Raw genomic sequence first — 22,699 nt, 5'->3', positions numbered from 1 at the left:
TATTTATTTATTTTTTTTAGTAATCCTCATCCCCTGCACAAGTCTCCTAGAGCCAATGGTGTTTGTAAGAAAGGTAAGATGTATAGCCTGAGGCTGTGGAGCAGAGAAAGCGGGAATTGAAGTGGCTCAGGAAGGCATCATCTGGAATAATAATGAAGACCAACTAAGTCACTAAAACAGATCCATAATGCTTTTTTTTTCCCCCTCAGGAAAATTCAGTCCCTCTTTACAGATAGCCTATGAGGGGCCTCACATTCCATCTGGACAGGCACACAAGTCAAACACCTTAATTTCTGAAACAGAATGACAGCTTGGCCCATTTTTATGTCTAATAACTAAAACATGTGGATCTCTCTTCAGCCCACAACAGACGATCTGCCTTCCATGTGCTCACCAGAGCACTCCATCTTGAATTATCTGCACTGTAGCTGTATATTGGGACAGACCAAGCAGATGTGCTGGCCCAAGAAGTGCTGTCTCCAGGGAAGCAGACCCTATCATCAATGCAGTTTGGTTCAGAAATGAGATGATCATATTCAAATAATGGCAGACACATCTGTCCTGGTTCCCTGGAACTTCATCTGTCTTTCTTGTGTACCCCATGCTCTCTCCTGTTCACCTCCTTTGTGAACCCTTTGTGAGTATATTTATTTCTGTTGGAAATAGCTAATACACTTGTCAGCATAAGTTCTCCTGGTGACATTTATGGAGAAACTTACCAACATCTCACCGTTCAGATTTTCTCATTCTTTTCCTCTAGCCAGTAGGACAAAGAAGAGTGTCACTTTATTCTTAGGGCTTTTATTGAAGAGTCTTGTTGGTCTTCATTTCATGTGTGAATTTGCCCACCCCTACCCCCAAGTAGATTATAAACTCTCTGAGGGAAGTAACTGTCTTTTGTTTCTCTTGTGACCCTCTCAGACTAAGAAAAACACTAAGTACCACTCGTTCATTCATGAAACTATTCAAATGAACTCTGCTGGTTTCTGGATTCCAGGGTACTCTTTTTTTTTTTTCTTCTCAGAAGTGAAATTTTACTCTGATGTTGTATTGTACTCTGCCAGAAGTAAAAATGTACTCTGTGGTTCTGTGCTTTGAGCTACAACCATATATCCCATTCATAGTGGCTTGAGCCATCTACACTCCTCACAGTGGCTGAGAGAGTAGCTGAAAACTCTGACCCACTACATTCAGTAGGTCCTGCCAGCTTCGAAGGAGCTGCCCAAGGCACTTTGCCTCTGTTCCTCGCCTCTCTTTCTAAACCAAATTCTGTCATGGAATGGTCATGTTGCCTCCGCTAATTTTCACTTAACCTCTCCATGCCTCCCTGTTTTCTTCAAAAAAGCCCATCCATATCGACCTGCCTTCCAGGGATATTTTGAGGACATACTGCTGATAAGAAAACATTCTCTATGAGAGATTATTGATGACAGTTGTTTTGTGGCCACAGAAAGAGAGGGCAGTCAGCAGTAATTGGGGGCCATGTTTAGCCACCCAACCACCCATTATCATTGGTACTCAGATTGATTCTAATGCATCATGATAATGCAGCTTGTAATCCACATATAGGGGGGTAATTTATTGTCAGGTGGTGATTGTTGGTAATTACAAGCTGTTTGAACATATTCAGAACATAACATAGGTGTAGACATCTCTTGTTTTCCTTTCTTCCTTTGTTTGCAAGTCTAATTTTATACCCTTCTGCCTATCCTATTTTCTCCTTTTACACTTTATAACATAATATTGTTTTTATTCTTTAAATAAGCTAGTGTCTCAATGAACAGCTAGAATACCGGGAACAGATTTGGAAAAGCAGTTTAAGTAGCCAAGTCCAATTTAAGAATGGTGGTGGATTTTATCACTCAGCTTTATTAATGGACCTCCTTCCTGCTGTATTGTGTTTCTTTCCCTAGTGCATTGATATAAAAGCCCTTGCCTCTCCCATTAACCCCTTTGGCTGGTGTTAACTCATTCCTGGGCATCTGTTGCCATAGCTGCAGCCACCCCTCAGCTGGAGCCCTCTTGCTAGCCCCTGCAGAGGCCATGCTGGGCTGGCCTGCTTATTCCAGGCGTCAGCTGTTAGGCGAAGGGCAAGAGCTTCATGACCTCAGAGGTCAAACAGCCCGTCCCATGTGTCTACGCCCTGTCTCTCTTTTTTTTTTTCCTTAGCAGCAGAAGGGTATGTGGCTGTCCTGCCTCAAGGCTGGGAAACGCGTGGGAATATTACCAGCACTTTTCCCCCCTCACCCCTTCCTGGGCACCCAAGCAGATAGCCCAGCACCATATTCAGAAGATGATCGATATTTCCCCTTTGTTGTGTGAATCTCTTCTTTCCACACCTGCGGCAGCTGTGGGGACTATACACAACTTGTGTCTGTTCACTGAAATAATTGCCAACAGTTTTATGGAGCGTCTCTTGTGTGTATTTTTGCCCATTTACAGATTTGATTATATCGTTTGCAGAATGGAAACGTGGCTTTCCACTGCTTATTCTCATTTTCATAGATCTTCAAGAAGAGAAGACCCTTTTAAAAACAAAATGGTAAGGACATGCACATGGTTATGTTAATATCACACAGGCAAAAGTCAAGACCTTCAGGAGGGTCCTCAGGCACAAGCTGACCAGGTGATGAACACATCGTCTATAGATTGTTGTTTGAGTCACCAGCCGGCACCATCCTATAAGAAATAGTTCGGAAGAGAAAATGTTGGATACCTCTAATGTATGACTACTTTCTGCCCTAGGCTTCTGCACTAGGCCAGAGAAAACATGACTCCCACACATGCAGCTTGGGCTGGTTCAGTGGGATTTGAGGGAAATGTTCGAAGGTGGAAAGATTCCACATAGACCAGTAGTACGGAGTTGGAAAGGAAATTTTAATTTTGTCTGTGCTGTGCCACCTTTGCCAGACAGCTGGCAAGGATAAATCTGTGGATTAGCTCAAGACTCTCAAAAATTCATAACCATCTAGTCTTTTACCTTGATTTTAACAGGACTGATGTTATAGCATCGACAACAGCAGCAGAGCCACAGCAACATTAACGTGTAACCTTGATAGAGTATCCTCTACCTTTCAAAATATTCGTACAATTAATATCTCTTGTTTAACCATCTCACCAACCCTGTAAAATCAATATTATTGTTGTCTGTGTTTTTGAGATGAGGGAACCAAGTCATATTAAATGACTGGCCCAAAGTCACATAGCCAGCAAATGAATAAAAGTCTTCTAACTCCAAACCCTGATGTACCGGCAATACACACAGCCCTATCACCCTGCTTGCTAGCCCACTGCCACCACCATGTCCCCAAAACTCTGGGTAAACAAATTAAGACCCATGCAGAAATTCACTTGAAAAACAAAAGGAGCCTTCTTACAAAAGAATTAATGACTTTCCATATGTGTGCGTGCTAAGTCGCTTCAGTGTGTCCGGTTCTTCCCCTTGGACTATAGCCCGCCTGGCTCTTCTGTCCATGGAATTTTCCAGGCAAGAATACTGGAGTGGGTTGCCATGCCCTCCTCCAGAGGATCTTCCTGACCCAGGGATCGAACCCAGGTCTCTTCCATCTCCTGCACAGGCAGGCAGGTTTTTACCCCTAGCACCACCTGGGAAGCCTGACTTTCTATGTGAATTCACTACTAAATGTTACCTTTGTTCATAGATTACCAGTTACTGGGCAACCTGGAGGTGGATGGGGGGAAGCCAGGGAGCTCATTGGAATGTGAAGAACAGCACAAGTTAAAGCTCCTGGAGACTGAAGAATCCTTCTGAAAATCAGATAAAACATTCTGAAGAGACAGTCATTATGCATAGTAGTACTATAAAGATAAGCAAGGAATAATTAACACAAAATTCAGAATGGTGGTTATCTCTGAAGGGAGATGGAAAGAATTAGGGGAGGGGCACATGGTGGCCTTTAAAGTTAATGAATGCATGCGTGCTCACTCAGTCATGTCTGACTCTTTATGACCCTCTGGACAGTAGACCACCAGACTCCTCTGTCCATGGGATTCTCCAGGCAAGAATACTGGAGTGGGTTGCCATTTCCTTCTCCAGGGGATCTTCCTGAGCCAAGGATGGAACCCACGTTTCTTGCATCTCCTTCATTGGCAGGCAGATTCTTTACCACTGCGCCACCTGGGAATCCCTTAAAAGTAATAGTTATATTCTTTTTCTTCAACTGCCTGTTGTATATACAATTTTAAGTGCACCATTTTTTTTGGCTTTTTGTTCTCTTTTTTTAAATTAGGATATTTGCTTTACAATGTTGTGGTGGTTTCTGCCATACAAAAACACAAATCAGCCCTAAGTATATACTATCCCCTCCCTCTTGAGCCATGAATCATTGTTTTTTATACTTCACATTTGTCTCTTATAAATTCCTCTTTATAACTACTCAATATTTAATTTTAAAAAATAGAAAAAAGTGTGAGTCAGTGGAAAAATAAGACTTTATATACAGAAATCAGCTGTACATTATAAGGAACACTGCTCTTGAAAGCTAGGCACGCTTCGTTTTTTTGTTTTGTTTTGTTTTAAGTGCACTTTGATAAAATCCTTAGCTAGCTCTGACAGTGTCTTCCAACGACATACCAGCTAGTTTCTCAAGATGTGATTTGTGAGGAGGGCAAGCCTTCCCAGAATTTTGCTAGAGTCGCTGAGTGTTTCAGCTGCCTTGCCCCTCCCCTCCCCTCCCCTCCTTTTTGACAATGAACTTCTAGCTTCTGGAAGAGGAAAGAATAGTGGCATGGTCATTTGGGAATTTGAAGCTAAGTGCTTGAACTGTAACCATGGATTTATGGGTTGTTACCCAAAGACATATTATCTTTATGGCTTTCCTTGGTGTTGCACCTGACAGAGAACGCAGTGAACGAGTGGGCTTGTGTATTTATTTTTGTCACTGGTTAGTTTCTCTCTGGCCAATCTAGGCATGCTGTAAGCACAGGCTGACAGGAATTATGGCTTTTCTTCCATGTGGAAATAAGTGGATAAGCAAATACTCCCAGCCTGATTTTCTTTCCAATTCATTATTTACACAGAATTCACCTTGTGTAATCATTTTCAAATCAAATTTGCTCTACCAGTCCCTGTAAGCTTTGCTCTGGAGATTGTCACCAACCTAGACGTCTTTTATTTTTTAACTGCTTATGTCTCTTCCATGTTAATACCAACTTAAAAAAGAAAGAAAAAGAAACACGAATGCATTAAAGGTAATGTCACTAGTGGCCTGGAGATTCACTCAGGAAGAAAATTTCAGTTACAGCAGAAATGGATAAAAGGAAAGAAAGTCAATAACTCACATGTGTTTGCTATTTGGACTACTATTGCTGTATTAAAAGATTCAGGAGAACTATTGAATTAAATGGGGAAAAATACGTCATATATAAGATAGATTCCAGGAAAGGCACTTTTATGAATAGTGTTCCAGAATCACAAACTGCTGACCAAATCACTTGCATACGAATTATTCCTAGAGTAGGCTGATACATAGAGTGAGTGTCCTCTGCCCAGCTGTCACACAGGTCCATGCTGTGACCTCCCTTTCTAACCTTCCTTTGTCTTCCTGGAAAGCTGGCCATGAAGAGCAACCTCTTCTCCTGCCTACCCCACTGCCCCCCATCCTGGTCACGGATAATTGAGACGTGACACTAACTTATTGTGGTTTTCCTCCACCGTAGATGAGGTGATCATGAGAGGAGAGCCTGGATACAAATGCCATTCATGCTTTTGGAGAAAAAAAAGCAAGTGGGTTTTGGCAGCAGGTCTGATGGGTTTGGAGGAAGGTAACACTGGAAAATCTTTTGAGGATTTTATTAGCAGTACCGCTTTTAGAAAATGCATCAATCAAATAAGAGGCATATATGTTAGTCCTGCTGTTCTTTCTGGCAGTGCTGTTGGTAAAGAATTGGTTAAAGAGAAGCCATCTTATTCTTCTTTGTTTAAATACATTCCCCACTATTATTAATGGCTGGTTCCTATACTGGTACTTTCCTGTTCTTTTCCCCTGAAGTAATCATAACACTCCACTCTCTCCTCACCCATAATAGCCCCTGTTTTCCAAAAGGTATCAGAGGTAATGCCCAGTATGGTTAATGTATTAATAATGATTACTAGTATTCTGCTACTACTTATTAAGCTAGGCATTGCAGTGGGGCTTTTTTCCAATGTATTTTCTCTTTTAATCCTTACCACCACCCTATGAGATAGGTACTTGTTGTTATCCTCATTTTTCAAATGTGGAAAATGAACAGACTCACTTCATTAGAATCATGCAGCTAATAAGCTGCAGGCCAAGATTAGAACTCAGATGTAATCCAAAACCACAATCTTAATCATTGTTACAACTCCATTTTTTCTTTGCTTGAGGTCATACAGCATTAAGGGTTGAGAGTTTATTATCCTTGGTCTGGGCAAAGGCATGAAAGGTGTTGTTGAAAGTGTGTTACAGGTTTCCAGAAAACCTCAGTCATTTTGAAACATGAAGGGAAGTGGGGACAGTGTGACGTTCTGTATAGTAAAGGCTTTTGTTTTCTGATTATTTTCAAATTGAGGTGGAGTTTGAAAACTCAGGTTGGGCTGGCCTGTAGAGGTAAAGAAGCCAGAACGGGGCCAGGGTTGCTGGCCCAAAGCAGAGCCATTAGTCACTGCCTGCTGTGGCTGTATGTGTATATATAGCATTGCCCTTAATATTCGAGGATCTCTCTGCTGAGGCAGCTAGTTCTCAAGCCAGAGTTCCCATTATCAGTAGGATTTAACACTTGACTTGTTTATAGTGCTCATAGCCAGTGTCCCACCCCCTAACTTAGACCATGGCCTTGCAGTTAGTGACTGCAGAGCAAGTCAACAACATACTTGAATACCCATTCTCTCAGAGTCCCACACACTGGAGAACACAAAATGACTCCAGTTTAACACTCTACTTCTAGGAGCCAGGAGTAATAAGTAAACTGATACAGAAAATACTCTCCACTCATACCCATCCCCCCAAACAAGAACACTTTCTATTATAGGTTTTAGACTTAGCACAAATACAGCCTTATCTGCTACACTTTTAAGATACCCACAGTACCATAATTGACTTCTCTCTCAAAACACACTTTAAAATAATCTTCTCCAGCTTAGCATCACTTCCTCTATGCTCCCCTCCCACCTCCACCACCACCTCTCATACTAGCAGAGTAACTGCCTCCCCTTTCTTCACACCCATTTAGCCATTATCAAACAATAATTTTGTTTTCACGTTTGTCTCTCCCATTACTCTATGAGCCCCTCAAAGAGCAGAGAAACATGGATTTTTCACCTTGGTACCATCAAATGCTACGTGGATTTAACATGTTTGTTAAATTAATATTCAGAATGTATCCTGAAGCTCTGCCATAACCTCACTCAAAGATTCGGGTTGACCACATGTGTTGTTTTCACCATTCTTATTTACAGATGAGAAAACTGAAACTCTGTGTTTCGCAAATGTGTAGTGGGCATAAGAGTTATCTAGGCTGCTTGTTCAACAGGCAGATTCTTGGCACCACTCAGATGAAAGCCTCAGCCATGGACCCTGGAACTTGGCTGTTTAGCCAGCACTCCAGGTGATTCTGATGCACATGATTGGAACGCACTTGGACAAACATGGGTGTAAGCGATTACAGCACCACAAGTAAATAGTGGAGCCAGAGTCAAACTCAGCCCTCCTAATTCCAGATCTAGCCCAGGCTATATTAATCTTTGTTTTACTCTATCTCCTATGGCAAGGAAGTGGACTGAAACATGTTGGAAAGATTTTCAGCAACAAGGGCTAAAGCAAAACGGCTTGTGGATTAACCTCTGGGCTGTTTATTTGTTTTTCCTCCAAGAGATCTTGCCAGACTTCCAACAGCCTAGCTGCCGGGTTGCCAAGTCATCTCTTACGCAACTTACCTCAGAAAAGCATTGACCACAGAGCTTTGGGAACTTTCAGAGTTTTATGCTTCTATTTTGTTCTTTCTCCACACACCCCCCTCTACCACCAACCATGCCATTAACCTAAAGAGCAGGCTCAGTACCTGAAATGCAATTAGTTAATTAAATAGTAAGATTTCCAGTTGAAAGCCGGTAACTACACTATCTGGGATCAGACAGTAATAGTCATGTGTCTGTCTCAAAACCAGGAAAAGAAACGTGTGGCTTATCGGGCAATTAGTAGAGATGTTAAAGGAGCTGGTGTCTAGTAGCATTTTTTGTGGCCCAGTTATGCTTCTGGTGTTCTTTATGTAAATGTTAGGTGAGGGAATATGTGGAATGTGATGATGCAATCCTAAGGACTAGAGAACCACGGTCAACCATTCACCCTTGACCAGTGTAATATGAGTTCACTGGTATCTCAGAAGCCCAAGAAGCCAAGAGTGGGGAATTACGGACCTCAGCAAAGCCCAAGACAGCCTCTCTAGGACAGCTCGCCTCTGCTCTTACTGACAGAGGAAGCCCTCCAAGGTTCCCATGGTCGAGTCTGCTGGGACTCCACCACCCTTGCCTCCGACTTCAACCTGTTTTCCTGGCTCACATTCAGCTCATCACATTGAATTGACAAGGACTATCTCTGAGATTCTTCAACTCACTCATGCCAAATCACCCTGAAATAACTAAGGAGGCCTCTGCTCCAACTTAGGGAAGTGGGAGAAGAGACCCCCACACAGCAGCCAAATAGTTTCTTTCTTATACAGAAGAAAAGAAAGGTAATGATAAGGGAAGTGGGGTTAAATCACGACTGAGTACTTGGTCTGTGTCAGATCTCAGGTTCTGCATTCTTTATAGTGTGGTGATAGGATATAGCTCAGCAGCTAAAAGTGTAGGATCTGGCGCCACACTGCCTGAATCTGAATTTTGCCTCCAGCATTAACTCCATCTGGGACCCTGGGTAACTTCCTAACTTCTTTGTGTTCCATTTTGCTTATCTGTAAAATGGATCTAATGATAAATCTTACCTATCTCATAAGATTGTTATGCAGATTAAATGAAATAACTCATATAAAGCCTTAAAACAGTGTTTGGCATATAATAAGCATTTAATCAGCTTCTCTGGTGGCTCAGCAGTAAAGAATCTGCCTGCAATGTAGGAGACACAGGAGACTCGGGTTCCATCCCTGGGTTGGGAAGATCCTCTGGAGGAGAGCATGGCACCCCACTGTAATATTCTTGCCTAGAGAATCCCGTGGACAGAGGAGCCTAGCGGGCTGCAGTCCATGGGGTCACAAAGAGTCAGACACAACTGAAGCAACTAAGCATGCATTCACACAAGCAAGCATTTAATCAATATTAGGAATCAACATTATTATCATTAGCTTAGTACGTGAAAGATAGATACCATTATCTCTAACTGCAGGTGAATAAACAGGCTAAAGAGTTTTCGAAACTTGCCTAAAGTCACACAGGTAGTAAATAACAGAGCCAAGACTTGATCTGAGATCTGGGCCCCAGGTCTGTACTCCTCCCATTGTACCCTGATCCCTTCATAAATGTAGGGTAAATGCTGTGAGTTCCTTGGAGAGGCATATGCCAAAATGTTTGACCTTCTTCCTCATTACACCCCAACCCCACTGCAACTGCCCTCTGGAGGACTGGCTTGGCACCCTAGCTTCTTATATATCTAGTTTAAAACCTTGAACATTCCTATTACTGCTCCAGTATGGAGGTGGCTCTCTCTAGGACTCTTCAGCTTATAGACTAGAACAATGAGTCTTATAGCATGAATGTTACTTGTGAAACACCCTCTATCCTGAGGTTCTCATCCGCAGACCCTGAGGATCTAGCTCTGCCCCACCACACTCACAGCTCATGTGAGAATAATTACTTACTATATAAGCCAGCATAAAAACCTTTTCCTTTCCCTTTATTTTTTTTCTTTTCCCTCCCCTTCCTTCTCTCCCCCTTCCCCAAGAAAGAATATGTTGTGATATCCTGATCCCTTTGAGTGGTTCCTTGATCCATCCTTGGTAATACGCATAAAGAGTATTGCCTAGTAGCGTCATCTCTCTCAAGCCTCTGGGGAGCCTTGTCTTAAAGCCCCCATCAATCCTCTGACCCTGCATAGCCATGATGCAAGCTGTGGTGTCACTGGTGACGTCTGTGATCAGACAGAGAATGGGGGTGTGCCCAGGCATCAGTACATTGTTCACAAACAATGATGGATTGTTAATTTTCAAAGAAAATGAAGAGGAATTTAAAATAACATGTACAATGCACAATATTGCTTCCTGAGCAACAAATACCAAACAGAAGATAAACTCTTGAGCCCTAGGCTTAATGTAGACCCCAAACATGATTTATCCTGCTGCTTCCTTTCCCTTAGCTGCAGAACAGAAAATACAATGTTATTGAGTTCTAAGACACCCCACCCTGCCCTTGTGCCATAATCTTCCACAACATAGACCTTGTATACCTGCTGCTTGCAAGGTCCTGTGTAATATGCTAGAGATGGGGTTTTCTGCCATGTTCCATGCAAGCATTTTCTTAACTTCCTCTTTTTTCCTTTGTCTTGGTATTCCTAGTGTTATTTCCAGGTGCATGCATGCTAACTCAGTCATGTCCAACTGTTTGTGACCTGCTGGACAGTAGCCTGCCAGGCTCCTCTGTCCCTGGATTTCTCCAGGCAAAAATGTTGGAGTGGGTTGCCATTTCCTACTTCAGGGGATCTTCCCGACCCACGGACCAAACCCATGACTCTTGCATCTCCTGCATTGGCAGGTGGATTCTTTACCACTGAACCACTGGGTTTATATATGGAACAGTGGTTAAGAGCATGAACTGTGGATCAGTGGAGCCAGACTGCCTGGGTTTGAATCCCAGCTCCACTGCAAGCTAATGTATGAGGTTAGCTTGTACAGGTCACTTAACTTTTCTGTTTCCGTTACCCTTATTAGTAAAATGGGGATGATGAGAGGTCCTACTTTATAGGGCTTTGAGTTTCAAATTAATGTATATAAAGTGCCTAGAATAATGCTTGGCACATAAGAATTAAAAAAGTATTAACTATTATTGGTCTTATAATTACTATCATTCACTATTTATCTAAATCCTGATATGTTCCAGAGGTTTGATGTCTTACCCAGCTTTGAACCACCATTTTCCTTCTGCAGAAATGACTAGCAGCTAAGTTCTGTTCTGGATCACACAATGCCATCTTATATGGCTATGGATCTATGAAATAGGCATTGCAGGTAAGCCCCACTTGGACAATTACTGAGTCCTTGCAGAGTTAATATATTTAAAAGCCTATTTATTGGCACCTACTTTGAGCTAGTCACTGTAGACTATACAAAAGTAAATGAGGTTTATATTCCCTACCCTCAAGGTATTAACAAATATGGCTGCTACACACACATTTATTTTAGTAAGTTTAATAACTTTAAAGTCTCAAGAAATTCCAGTCAGTTCTTTCTTACCCATAAAGAATTTCTTTGTGATGAAAATTATCTCCCTATCTCCAGAACTATCATTGTTAAAGTTAGTATTTCTGTAATTGTAATTCTCTTACATTATCAGCATGTTTGGACTATAATACCATTTTATCTCCTCTCTCTCCATTTAAAATATTCATAAGAAACCCACTAAAATAGACTTCATCTTAATACAACAACAAAATAGTATCCCGTTTTAAATAGTTTGGCATCTGCTTCTGGGAAGAACAATGTCTGTGCAGGCCTCCCTTATATATACTCATAGATTTCCTTATTAATTTGTTTAAAATTGTTTACTGAACATGTTCTCTATGTCAGACACAGTATCTAGGCATTAGGAATAACAAGGAGGAATAAGGGATTCCAGAGCCTAGGAGGAGAGACAACCACAGAAAAAGGTGATGAAAATATAATGTAGTAAGAGCTGTGATGGTAATGTTTTTAATGATCTAGGGGAACACAGTCAATAAAGGGGCTCTTTTGGAAGGGGTTTAGTATGATGGATAAGACTGTGGTCATTGGCATTAGAGCTGTCTGGGCTTGTAGTCCTGTTCTACCACTTAGTAGCTGTGTGATATTGAGCTGATGACCTAAACTCTCCATGCCTCAGTTTTGTTATCTGTATAGTGTAGTGCAATAACTCATATATATGCTGTCTCTCAGTAGACTTTGAACCCTTGAAGGCTAGGACTACTTCTACATCATCATCTTAATTATTACCATGTTATGATTACCACTTAGCAAGTGCTCAATATGACCCAGAAGCCATGCTGAATTCTTCACCCACATTATCTAATTTAATCTTCAATACACTTTTAAGGTAGATACTATCATTTTCCTAATTTTGTCGCTTGACATTTTTCTCATCAGATGCAGTTCTTTATTCAGAGCACTTATCATAATGTGTAATTATTTTATATTCATTCATATTTTTATATCCTCCTCCTTCACTGTAGTGTTAACTTCATAAAACCAAGAATGAGGCCTGCTTGGCTCACCATAATATCTTCAATATCTAGAATAATGCCAACACATATAAGATATTCAGTGAACATACACTAAATATGAAAGAGAATTAATGATCACATTACAGTTACTAAGTAGCAGAGCTAACTGGTCCAGATCCATCTGACTCCCATACCCGTGCCCTTGATCCCTAGGCAAGATTACTTCCTACTCTTGAGAGACTTTCAATAGATGTTTGTTGACAAAGTTCCTTCCTCAACTTTGTACTGCTGCTGCTGCTGCTAGGTCGCTTCAGTCATGTCCAACTCTGTGCGATCCCATAGACGGCCTCCTACCAGGCTCCCCCGTCCCTGGGATTCTCCAGGCAAGAACACTGGAGTGGGTTGCCATTTCCTTCTCCAATGCATGAAAGTGAAAAGGGAAAGTCCAAATTGGAAAAGAAGAAGTAAAACTCTCACTATTTGCAGATGACATGATCCTCTACATAGAAAACCCTAAAGACTCCACCAGAAAATTACTAGAACTAATCAATGATTATAATAAAGTTGCAGGATATAAAATCAACACACAGAAATCCCTTGCATTCCTATACACTAATAATGAGAAAACAGAAAGAGAAATTAAGGAAACAATTCCATTCACCATTGCAACGGAAAGAATAAAATACTTAAGAATATATCTACCTAAAGAAACTAAAGACCTATATATAGAAAACTATAAAATACTGGTGAAAGAAATCAAAGAGGACACTAATAGATGGAGAAATATACCGTGTTCATGGATTGGAAGAATCAATATAGTGAAAATGAGTATACTACCCAAAGCAATTTATAGATTCAATGCAATCCCTATCAGGCTACCAATGGTATTCTTCACAGAGCTAGAACAAATAGTTTCACAATTTGTATGGAAATACAAAAAACCTCGAATAGCCAAAGCAATCTTGAGAAAGAAGAATGGAACTGGAGGAATCAACCTACCTGACTTCAGGCTCTACTACAAAGCCACAGTTATCAAGACAGTATGGTACTGGCACAAAGACAGAAATATAGATCAATGGAACAAAATAGAAAGCCCAGAGATAAACCCACACACACATGGACACCTTATCTTTGACAAAGGAGGCAAGAATATACAATGGATTAAAGACAATCTCTTTAACAAGTGGCGCTGGGAAATCTGGTCAACCACGTGTAAAAGAATGAAACTAGACCACTTTCTAACACAGTACACAAAAATGAACTCAAAATGGATTAAAGATCTAAACGTAAGACCAGAAACTATAAAACTCCTAGAGGAGAACATAGGCAAAACACTTTCCGTCATACATCACAGCAGGATCCTCTATGACCCACCTCCCAGAATATTGGAAATAAAAGCAAAAATAAACAAATGGGACCTAATTAACCTTAAAAGCTTCTGCACAACAAAGGAAACTATTAGCAAGGTGAAAAGGCAGCCTTCAGAATGGGAGAAAATAATAGCAAATGAAGCAACTGACAAACAACTAATCTCGAGAATATACAAGCAACTCCTACAGCTCAACTCCAGAAAAATAAATGACCCAATCAAAAAATGGGCCAAAGAACTAAATAGACATTTCTCCAAAGAAGACATACAGATGGCTAACAAACACATGAAAAGATGCTCAACATCACTCATTATCAGAGAAATGCAAATCAAAACCACTATGAGGTACCATTTCACACCAGTCAGAATGGCTGCGATCCAAAAGTCTACAAGCAATAAATGCTGAAGAGGGTGTGGAGAAAAAGGAACCCTCTTACACTGTTGGTGGGAATGCAAACTAGTACAGCCACTATGGAGAACAGTGTGGAGATTCCTTAAAAAACTGGAAATAGAACTGCCTTATGATCCAGCAATCCCACTGCTGGGCATACACACTGAGGAAACCAGAAGGGAAAGAGACATGTGTACCCCAATGTTCATGCAGCACTGTTTATAATAGCCAGGACATGGAAGCAACCTAGATGTCCATCAGCAGATGAATGGATAAGAAAGCTGTGGTACATATACACAATGGAGTACTACTCAGCCATTAAAAAGAACACATTTGAATCAGTTCTAATGAGGTGGATGAAACTGGAGCCTATTATACAGAGTGAAGTAAGCCAGAAAGAAAAACACCAATACAGTATACTAACGCATATATATGGAATTTAGAAAGATGGTAACAATAACCCTGTGTACGAGACAGCAAAAGAGACACTGATGTATAGAACAGTCTTATGGACTCTGTGGGAGAGGGAGAGGGTGGGAAGATTTGGGAGAATGGCATTGAAACATGTGTAATATCATGTAAGAAACTAGTTGCCAGTCCAGGTTCGATGCACGATACTGGATGCTTGGGGCTGGTGCACTGGGACGACCCAGAGAGATGGTGTGGGGAGGGAGGAGGGAGGAGGGTTCAGGATGGGGAGCACATGTATACCTGTGGCGGATTCGTTTTGATGTTTGGCAAAACTAATATAGTGTTTGAGGTTTAAAAATAAAATAAAATTAAAAAAAAAAAGAAAAGGGAAAGTGAAGTCGCTCAGTCCTGTCCAACTCTTAGCGACCTCGTGGACTGCAGCCCACCAGGCTCCTCCATCCATGGGGTTTTTCTAGGCAAGAGTACTGGAGTGGGGTGCCATTGCCTTCTCCATGTAATCAAGTTATAGCAAGCATAAAAAACAATGGATGTAAACCCGAACAAAAGAAAGAAAATTGTAGGAGAGTAAATTATCAGAGAAGAGCTTATGTCTTAATAAAATATATTTGGCAAAATGGCAGCAATATACTGAACTTGTTTCAAAGGAAATATTGGAAATAATTAACTCTACTAAAGGATGAGGTTATCACAGAATGTTTGTGTGTGTGTGTGTGTGTGTGTGTGTGCATTGTCTTCAAGATCAAATACCTTTGACAGTACTTGAGTACTTAATCAGTGAAGCATAAACAATGCAAAAATAAACAGATGGCAGTAGTGATTTGATAGTTATGTGGTGATACCAGCTTAGAGTAGGTGTTCACTTCCCAGTCTTTTAAATTTTTTTGGTGCTAATGAACTCTTGTTCCAAAGTGTTAATCTTCAATCAGCTTACCTAGGGCACACTTATTTATAGCCACTCTACAACTTGTGATGTCTTGAGGAGTTGCCACACAAGCAGAACAAGAGAACCAGCATAGCAGGATGTGATCTACAGACTTGGGTGAGACATTTTGAAGACCATTTGACAACCACTAGCACTTAACCTTCTGAATATACTTGCCTCCTGCCCATGAGTGTGGGACTCATGGGAAAATGAGCAATCTCTTCCTTTAGTGACATGGAACTACTTTTATAAAACACCTAAAAAAATTGTTAGATGTCCATTTGTAGTCTGAAAAGTTAATCAAGACTTAACTTTTCAACCATTAAGTGATGATTTGTAACAGATGTTTAGCACAGCATGTTTTGTTAATGCACACCTTAAATCCAGATTGCTGCCAGAAATGATCATCTGGATTTCTCTTTGAAAGTAAAAACTTACAATCTTGCTTATATATATGGTTGTGCCTATATGGGGAAAAGATTATAGCCAATAAGATCAAACTGGATGTATTTGTTGGGAGTATCTATCCCTGGTTATAACTCTTAAGTAAATTCCTACATATAAATTCAGTTGTCCTGGACAGAGAATCAGTTTAGCAATTATGCCATCCATTTTAAGGCAATTTATCATTCTGGAAAGGTATACAAATAATAAATGAGTGTCATTGCATAGATTGCTTATTGTGCCCCAAATCAATATCAGTTGGATTTTCTTTATTCATTCATTCAAGTATTTCTTGAATACCTACCCCATACTAAACATTAACATAAGAAATGGGAAAACAAAGATGCCCCAAACCCAGCCCTTGACCTAAAGGAGTATGCGGGCTAGCAGAAGACAAATGTATATCCAATAACTGTAATTCAAGGCAGAGGTAAATGTTCATTGTTCTTGCTTCCTGGAATGCTCCTCAAGCCTAATCCTCCATGCACCACCTAGGAGAAAATCCTATCCCTTTTAAAGACTCTTTTCAAATGATTCTTTGCCAGTGAAGGCTTCCCTGACTAGTCCTGGTCTCCTCTACCTCTCAACCCCTAACACATATGTCCAAACCCATTCCAACAGATTTCATTACTCCATCTTTGTTCCTATAGCACTTTACTCATAGTTGGTTACAGCACTGATTATAATGATTTGTATTTGGTTGTTTATATGTCATGCCTCTCATGGTATGGTGAGTTCTTCCAGAATAATAAATGACTTTTGTTCATTTCTGTAGGCCTAGTCACTAGCACAGTACATGGCATATACTAAGACTCAATAAAAGCTTGGTTTGGTTTGGGGAGAAGTGAGAGAATAAGCAAATATATGAAAATCAAATTCTAGATAAAATATTATGAGAAAATATAGGAAGAAGTGATTAATTTCAGTGAAGTGGCTTCACAGACTGGTGGCATTTGAGAAGATCCTTGAGAAATGAGTAGGATTTGACAGGTGGAGATGGGTGTTGGGGGAAGGGAGGGAGATGAGAAGGGCATTTAAAGCAGAACTCCTTGAGGATTTAAGAACTGAGCTCACTGTAGCAAAATAACACTGTTAATTATGCATCGTCCTTATCTGTTCACTGTAAACAAGCCTAACAGGAACTCTACTTGCTAACGTTTTAACAAGCACTGTGAATTAATATATATTTTGAAAAGAGTGATATAGTATTGTCCTTTAAAAAAAAACTGATAATTTACTTCATTCTCCCTCCACCCCCACCAAATTAGTCCAGGGCTTGGCTAGGTACATTGTAAACTCTTCTTCTTTAATCTCAAAATTCTATATTGAGAATAATTCCTAATTCTCTTATACATTTCCCAAACTGCTGCAAAAGAAAATATTTTTCACATTAGGGTTCAGTCCTTTTAAACCTAGCTGTTTCCTCTAAGTTGTTCCACAGCCAGCATAGAAAATCAAAGTGTAGACTCAGTAATGTCTAAAGGTCCCTTCCAGCTATGACATTCTCTAAAAACTTGCCCCTCTAGTTGGTAATTGGGAGTCAAGATGAACCTAATAATCATTATATAAACTCTTGGCCCAAAGGATATTTGAGGCCCATGTTTTCTTGATCTTATTTACAAGGAGGCTATTTCCAGCCTTGTATGCCTTCAAGGAGAACACTGAAAACTGGGTGTGAGGACTAGAGCTCCTACAGATGGAGAAACCACCAGTTCTGAAATTTAACGTCTGACTGCAGTAACAAATGCTTAGGGCCATCAATCACTCTTGGGGGCAGGGAGTGGTTTATGGAGGGGAAGCATAGGCAGTCTGTCTAGAAGAATAATAAAAACTAGCATTTCAGAAATTATGTTTTTGGCCACATGCATTTACTTCTAATGACCAATCATTGTCCAAAATAGCACTTGTGTAAATAACCCAGTCATGGTTCATCCCTCATATTGCCAGGTTGGAAGGATGTGATGGACGAATGTTAGCAAGCTACTATTAGGAAAGAGTTGCCTTCTGGGGTGTAATTGGCAGGAGTGCATACTGGGAGGTAGGAGGAAAGCAATGGAAAGGTTTCTTTTTTAATGCATATCAGTAGTCAGAGGGAAATTTACCAAAATAAAAGACGTTTTGTGCTCAGGTGACTTACAACTATATCTCTCCCAACTGTGCAATATATACATGCATATGCATGTATCATCCACTTCAACATCTTTGCTTACTTGTCATCCCTGCTCTGGAATGTCTTACCCCCTCTTCTTTACCTATTTAATAACTACCCATAATTCAAGACATATTATATAGAAATCTTGCCCATTGTTTCAAATCCTGTCTTCTCCTAAAAGCGTTCCTTAAACTTCAATAACATTCCTAGTCTATACCATTTGAGTCTTTCACTGTTTCCTAATTGTTTACTTGGAGATACCAAAGCATGGTGCCTAAAAGTATACATCCTGTGTGACCTTGAACTACATATGTAAGTCTTCAAAGCCTCTCATGTATTAAATGGAGTTATAAAGAGCCCTTATCTCATTGGGTTGTTTTGAAAGTTAAATGAAAACACTGCATGCCAAGAGCTTTACCTAACATATGGCAAGTGTTTGATGGTGGCAGTAATGGATAAAGTGTAGTGAAGTGAAGTCGCTCAGTTGTGTCCGACTCTTTGCGACCCCATAGACTGTATCCTACCAGGCTCCTCTGTCCATGGGATTTTCCAGGCAATAGGACTGGAGTGGATTGCCATTTCCTTCTCCAGGGGATCTTCCCAGCCCAGGGCTCGAACCCGGGTCTCCCGCATTGTAGACAGATGCTTTACCGTCTGAGCCACCAGGGAAGTCCAGTAATAGATAGAGGTGGTGATAATAGTAATAATAGTGATAATAGTAGTAATCAACACTATCATCATCAGTCTCTTCAATTAGATTGTATAACCTTTAAGGGCAGGGACTGTCTCCTATCTACTTGTACTCTGCTATCCTAACACCCGAAATACTCAATTGGCTAAGTTTATGTTTGTTAATGGTGTGTCCAACTCAATAGTACTGCCTCAAAGATGTGAAATTCCATTAGGAATATATTTTTTCCTTTCCATGGTGCTGTAGAAGCCCTTGGGTGGTTTTTCTTGGTTTGCAAGCATGAGTAGTTTGGATGGAAGCTGATGAAGTAATCATTTGCAACTAGACTATGAGAAGAATGGGAAATGTCTTAATTATTCCAAGCTCCTGTGCTGTGTACACTTGAAAAGAAAAACTCAGAGAACTAAAAAATGCTGGTTCAAAAATCAAAGAAGAAATAGATATTTCATGGTCATGGATTTTGTTGTTGTTCAGTCACTAAGTACTAACCTTTGAATGTGAGTGTGTCTGCTATTTGAGTTCATTAAAATAATGGAAAGCAATGCTCTGAAGCTTTAGAGGGAAAGAAGCTATCCAGTATCTTTCCCTATAGACCATTCATTCCATGCTGGAAGAAGACATGCAGAATTCTAATATTAATATAAGCAGTACAATCCTCTCTCATATCTTCCCTTAATAATAATAATAGTAATAATTAGTATAGTATAATATTATTTAAAATGATACTAAGTGTCTTGTTCAGTTCAGTTCAGTCATGTCTGACTCTGAGACCCCATGGACTGAAGCACACCAGGCTTCCCTGTCCATCACCAACTCCCAGAGCTTGCTCAAACTCATGTGCATCGAATTGGTGATGCCATCCAACCATCACATCCTCCGTCATCCCCTTCTCCTCCCACCTTCAATCTTTCCCAGCATCAAGGTCTTTTCAAGTGAGTCGGCTCTGTGCATCAGGTGGCCAAAGTATTGGTGCATCAGTCATTCCAATGAATATTCAGGGTTGAATTCCTTTACAATTGACTGGTTTGATTTCCTTGCAGTCCAAGGGGCTCTCAAAAATCTTCTCCAGTACGACATAGATAGGAAGACTCAATACTGTCAAGATATCGGGTTTTCCCAACTTGATTCAATGCAATTTCAATCAAAACCCAAGCAAGTTATTTTGTGGATATGAAAAAAAATTGATTCTAAAGTTTATGGAGAGGTAAAAGACCTGATCAGAATAGCCAACACAGTATTGAAGAAGAAGAACAAAGTTGGAAAACTGATGCTACACAACTTTAAGACTTACTACAAAGCTACAGTAATCAAGACAGTGTGGCATTGGTGAAAGAATAGACAAATAGATCAATGAAACAGAATAGAGAGCCCAGAAATATACCCACATGAATAGAATCAACAGATCTTTGATGAATGGAGCAAAGGTAGTGTCTTCAACAAATGTGCTGAAACAACTGGACATCCACATGCAAAAAAATGAATCTACATACAAATTTTATACCCATCACAAAACTAACTCAAAATGGATCATAGACCAAAATGTAACAGGCAAAACTATAAAACTCCTAGAAGACAACATAAGAGAAGACCTAGATGACACCTTGGATATGGGTATAACTGTTTAACTATAACACCAAAATTATGATCCATGAAGGAAATTTCTGGTCACCTAAACTTCATTAAAATTAAAAACTTTGTGAAAGACAATGTCAAGAGATTGAGAAAACAAGCCATAGACTTGAAGAAAGTATTTACAAAATACATACCTGATAAAGGACTATTATCTAAAATATACAAGGAACTCTTAAAATTCAACAATAGTAAAACAAACAACCTGATTGAAAAATAGACCAGTGACTCATATAGTAAGTGTGTTAGTTGCTCAGTCGTGCCCGACTCTTTGCAACCCCATGGACCGTAGCACACCAAGCTCCTCTGTCCATGAGATTTTCCAGGCAAGGATACTGGAGTGGGTTGCCATTTCCTTCTCCAGGGGATCTTCCCAACCCGGGGATTGAACCCAGGTCACCTGCACTGCAGGCAGATTCTTTACCAACTGAGCTACAAGGGAAGTTCCACCCCCACCTCATCAAAGAAAATGTATGGATGGTGAATAAGGATATTGAAAAACTGCTTTCCATCATATGTCATCAGGGCAATGCAAATTAAAACAACAACAAAATACCACCACAAACCTATTAGAATGGCAAAAATCCAGAATACTGATAACACTGAATACTGATGATGATGTGGATCAATAGGAACTTTCATTTACTGGAGGTGGGGATGCAAAATGGTACAAGTACTTTGGAAGAAGCACTGATGACTTCGTTTTTTAAAAATTAATTAATTTTAATTGGAAGCTAATTACTTTACAATATTTTGGTGGGTTTTGCCATATATTGACATGAATCAGCCACAGGTGTATATGTGTCCCCCCGTCCCAAACACCCCTCCCACCTCCCTCCCCATCCCATCCCTCTGGGTTGTCCCGGTGCACCAGCTTTGAGTGCCCTGTTTCATGCATCGAACTTGGACTGGTCATCTCTTTCACATATGGTAATATACATGTTTCAATGCTATTCTCTCAGATCATCCCACCCTTGCCTTCTCCCACAGAGTCCAAAAGTCTGTTCTTTATATCTGTGTCTCTTTTCCTGTCTCGTATATAAGGTCGTCGTCACCATCTTTCTAAATTCCATATATATGCATTAATATACGGTATTGGTGTTTTTCTTTCTGACTTACTTAATTCTGTATATTAGGCTCCAGTTTCATCCACCTCATTAGAACTGACTCAAACATGTTCTTTTTAATAGCTGAGTAATATTCCATTGTGTATATGTACCACAAGTTTCTTATCCATTCATCTGCCAATGGACATCTAGGTTGCTTCCATGTCCTAGCTATTGTAAACAGTGTTGTGATGAACACTGGGGTACACGTGCACTGAAGACTTATAAAACCACATATGTTCTTACCATAGGGTCCAGTGATTGCATTCCTTTGGTGGTTACCCAAAGGAGTTGAAAACTTATGTTCACACAAAATGTGTACACAAATATTTATAGCCGTTTTATTCATAATTGCCAAAACTTTGAAGTAACCACAGTGTCCTTCAGTAGGTAAAAAGATAAATGCTGGTATATCCAGACAATGAAATATTATTCAGCACTAAAGACAAATGAGCTATGGAGCCATGAAAAGACTTGGAGTAAACTTAAATACATAAGACTAAGTGAAAAAAGCCAATTTGAAAAGGCTACATACTGTATGATTCCAAGTATATGACAATCTAGAAAAAGCAAAACTGTTGAGATGGTAAAAGATCAGTGATTGCTGGGGTTGGGGGAGAGGACAAGGATGAATAGCAGAGCACAAAGGAATTTTAGGGCAGTGAAATTACCCTGTGTGATATGGCTATATGTTATAAATTTTTCAAAACCTGTAGAATGTAAAACACCAAACTGAAGCCTAATGTAAACTATGGCTTTTGAGTGATTATGATGCATCAATATACATTCACCAGTTGTAACAAATGAAGCACTCTGGTGAGGGATATTGATAATGGGGGAGGCAGTGCATGTGTGGGGGTGGAGCTATATGTGTAATCTCTGTACTTTTCTCTCACTTTCACTTTCACTGTGAGCCTAAAACTGCTCTAAAAAAAAGTTTTCTTTGACTTTAAAACAGGTAGGAAGGAGTGAAGGAAGGAAGGAGGGGAAGAGTAGAGGGAGAGAGAGAAAGAGAGAAACACTAAAATGCTATCTGATAAATTGTGTGTTCCAATTCTATGACTTCCTGCCACTTCAAGCTGTATTGTTTTAACCCTTGTAAAGAGCTGAAATTAAGGCTGTATCCAGCACTTGTCCATCAGTCCATTTCTGTAAAGAGTTTGCCAGATTCACAATGATAAGTGAA

At 40.1% G+C, this 22,699-nt stretch overlaps 1 protein-coding gene across 12 annotated transcripts in view; it reads left to right on the top strand.

The window, feature by feature from the left end:
* Window positions 1-22,699, top strand: part of ENOX2 (ecto-NOX disulfide-thiol exchanger 2) — a 291,413-nt gene that overhangs the window by 182,088 nt on the left and 86,626 nt on the right. The window lies entirely within an intron of this gene.

Source organism: Bubalus bubalis, chromosome X (assembly GCF_019923935.1).
Source record: "Bubalus bubalis isolate 160015118507 breed Murrah chromosome X, NDDB_SH_1, whole genome shotgun sequence".
Taxonomy (NCBI): Eukaryota; Metazoa; Chordata; class Mammalia; order Artiodactyla; family Bovidae; genus Bubalus; species Bubalus bubalis.
The sequence above is the reverse complement of the archived record's forward strand: the minus strand, read 5'-3'. Positions and strand labels throughout refer to the sequence as shown.